Source organism: Nuphar pumila, chromosome 6 (assembly GCF_984573655.1).
Source record: "Nuphar pumila chromosome 6, dmNupPumi1.hap1.1, whole genome shotgun sequence".
NCBI classification, from domain to species: domain Eukaryota; kingdom Viridiplantae; phylum Streptophyta; class Magnoliopsida; order Nymphaeales; family Nymphaeaceae; genus Nuphar; species Nuphar pumila.
This window is the reverse complement of record NC_143254.1, coordinates 132,032,754-132,036,345: the sequence shown is the minus strand read 5'-3', so window position 1 is coordinate 132,036,345 and position 3,592 is coordinate 132,032,754. Positions and strand designations below refer to the sequence as shown.

At 49.9% G+C, this 3,592-nt stretch overlaps 1 pseudogene across 1 annotated transcript; it reads left to right on the top strand.

The window, feature by feature from the left end:
- The first annotated feature begins 221 nt into the window (after window positions 1-221).
- Window positions 222-3,038, top strand: LOC149836281 (3-ketoacyl-CoA synthase 1 pseudogene; annotated as a pseudogene). The gene has a single exon (XR_016432410.1). The product of XR_016432410.1 is annotated as a 3-ketoacyl-CoA synthase 1 pseudogene (transcript).
- The last annotated feature ends 554 nt before the right edge of the window (window positions 3,039-3,592 follow it).

Here is a 3,592-nt window from a genome sequence, read left to right as displayed (position 1 = left end):
TCCCAAGAACAACGTGTCTGACCAGAGAGAGCACCACATCTCTGACCAAAGAAAGAGAACGTAACAACGACCATAAATCCCCAATTGCTAACCCTTGGTTCTTAATTCAAACTTATTTAAAGGCTGCCAAACGAGTTAGGGTCCATTAGAACCCGGTTCTTGGACAAGGATCTGCACCAAACAGAAACAAATACGCACGGTCCAAGTCAAAATCAATTAGGGCTCACATGATCCAACCCTCTTATTATGAGTCTGCTCCTGCCAATGGAACAAGAAAGCTGCACAACGGCCCCTTGCAATTAATCATTGGCCCCCACAGATACCACGAGTCAATATCTACACCGTCCATCTTGTCAGATGAGACAGATGGACGGTGAATACGTAGGTTACGGAAAAAACACTTGTGGGCCATATGTGGCATGTGGGTCATGGACCTCCCACGTGGCCAGACTGGTTGCACCTCTCTCTCTCTCTCTCTCTCTCTCTCTCTCTCTCTCTCTCTCTCTCTCTCTCTCTCTCTCTCTCTCTCTCTCTCCATATTGATTTCGTTTCTCTATGGTGGTTGAGCAATCCCTTCCCTATCAGAACTACTCCCATTTAATGGCACCCCGTTCACACACAGCTTTCTTGCAACTTCATCCACCGATTGAGTGAGCTATCTCCACCTTTGACACCTCTCTCTCTCTCTCTCTCAAAGAGAGAAAGGAGAGTGAAATTCTTGCGTGTTGTCCTTCACTTCTCGTCATGAAAAACTTTCGTTATCAACACACTTCCATCTCCTTCCTCTCTCTCTATATATAGATAGTTTCACATGCCCATCCACAATGTGAGCTACTACCACCAGCTGCAAAACTTGTAAGCTTCTGCTCAGTCATTTCTTGTCTTTCCTCTCCCAATCCCCTCTTTCGTTCTCTCCAAAAGATGGGGAGCATCGAAATGGGCAGCGAGAGGCTCACCGCAGAGATGGCGTTCGACGTCCACTCGACGTCAACGGGCCGCGCCATCGTCGTCAGGATCCGGCGGAGCCTGCCGGACTTCCTGCAGTCGGTGAAGCTCAAGTACGTCAAGCTCGGCTACCGCTACATGATCAGCCACGCGATGTACCTCGGTGTGCTGCCGTTGATCCTTGCCTTGGTCGCGCCGGCGACGAGCTCCGGCGGGTTCCGACGTCTAGTGCTCGGCGCCTGGGACCGGCTGTGCCTGGACCTCGTCTCCACGGCGGCCTACGCCATGGTCTTCGCCCTCGCGGCGGCGATCTACCTCTCCAAGCGGCCGCGGAGCGTCTTCCTGGTGGATTTCGCGTGTTACAAGCCGGAGGATGAGAGGATGATCTCGACGGACGGTTTCCTGGAGATGACGGAGCAGACGGGCTTCTTCGAGGAGGAGACTTTTGGGTTCCAGCGCCGGATCGCGAAGCGGTCCGGCCTCGGCGATGAAACGTACCTACCACCCGGGATTCTTTCTCGGCCTCCCAAGCTGAACATGCAGGAGGCTCGGCTGGAAGCCGAAGCCGTCATGTTCGGCGCCCTCGACGCGCTGTTCACGAAGACGGGCGTCCGGCCGGAGGACGTCGGGATCCTGGTAGTGAACTGTAGCCTCTTCAACCCCACACCTTCCCTCTCCTCCATGATCGTCAACCATTACCGGATGAGAGGAGATATCAAGAGCTTCAACCTCGGCGGGATGGGCTGCAGCGCCGGCGTCATCGCCGTCGACCTCGTCAAGGATCTTCTCCAAGCCAACCCGAGCTCTTTAGCCGTCGTGGTGAGCACCGAGAACATCACCCTCAACTGGTACTTCGGCAACGACCGGTCCATGCTCCTCTGCAACTGTATCTTCCGCATGGGCGGTGCCGCCATCCTCCTCTCCAACAAGAGGAAGGACAGAAGAATTTCCAAGTATGAACTCATCCACACCGTTCGCACGCACAAGGGCTCGGGAGACAACAGCTTCAACTGCATCTACCAGAGGGAAGATGACAAGGGAGTAGTCGGGGTTTCGCTGGCGAGGGAGCTCATGGCGGTCGCCGGAGACGCGTTGAAGACGAACATCACGACGTTGGGGCCGTTGGTGCTGCCGTTTTCAGAGCAGTTCCTGTTCCTGCTCACGTTAGCCGCCAGGAAGGTGTTGCAGATGAAAGTGAAGCCTTACATTCCTGACTTCAAGCTCGCGTTCGAGCACTTCTGCATACACGCCGGGGGGAGGGCGGTGCTGGACGAGCTGCAGAAGAACCTGCAGCTGACCGAGTGGCACATGGAGCCTTCCAGGATGACGCTCCACCGGTTCGGCAACACGTCCAGCAGCTCGCTCTGGTACGAGCTCGCCTACACGGAGGCCAAGGGGAGGGTGGCCAGAGGAGACCGCGTTTGGCAGATCGCGTTCGGCTCGGGGTTCAAGTGTAACAGCGCGGTGTGGAGGGCTCTCAGACGCATAGACGCCGGCGAGGCTTCCTCATCCCGGACCAACCCTTGGTCGAGCTGCATCCACCGCTACCCGGTTAAGATCCCACTTCCATAATCACCATGGTGTAGCTTACCTCTCTTTTTTTTTTTTTGTAAAATTTCTTTGATGTTATGGTTCTGTATTGATGGGGGGAATTTGAATGGTGGGGATCATCGATTGTTGTGTTAGAACTATATGACATCTTTGGTGTTGCAATTTGCTTGTAGATTAGAATTGTGGTGCTGGTCATTATGGGTGGGTGGGAGTTGTTTCTTGGGTGTTGTGTTGGTTTCTTTAAAAGGGGAGAAGTGATGAGAAGAGAGTTGGTTCCTGAGAGAGGAAGAGTTTGAATTTGGTATTTATTTGGTCGGGAAGTTGAGGAGAGCAAAGGTTGGGATTTGGGTTTGATGGCCTTCTCCAAAAAGGGGTAATGAATGGTTGAGAGAGACCAGCAGAAAAGCTTCATGGAAAAAAAAAAAAAACGTATGGACATTTTATTGTGGAAAGCGTTGGGGGGTGTTGCACATGATTATTACAGGCCATTGTACTTACGAAGACGTAATTGTGATATATTAATGGCAACATGAATTTCTTGTATCGTATTTTTACTCATTTTCTTCTAGAAAAAGAGTACATGTTAAAAGTTATGCTATTCTATGTCACATGGATAGGGATAGGATTTGAGAATTGAGACACAAATACGTGTTTTTTCATTAAAAAAAAAGAAAAGAACGCGAGGAAACAAAATCTTTAAATGTTTTAATAAACAAATTATATTCTAATAACAATTATTATTATATATAATATATTTATTAACAATAAAATACAAAAGCTATCAAAAAATTTATAAAAGATGTCGTGCATGTCATGTGGCGTGTCCTCTAGTCATGTCCATGTCCTTTAAAGATGGGACCCCAAACAAAGTGTCCATGAGATACTCCTTTAAGGCAAAGCAGGTTATATGCCCCCCCCCAAGAGGGCAGTTAGCTACATCTCATGTTCGGGGTCTCAAAGAGCACCACGTATATAAGCATATGCGTCTCGTATCCCCATGTTTGTCAGCATTAATTAGCGTTGGAGTTTGATGCGATTGCAAAGACTTAAGTACCCTCTCCTCCATTGGTGTAAAAAACTGACGATTCTTGAAAAG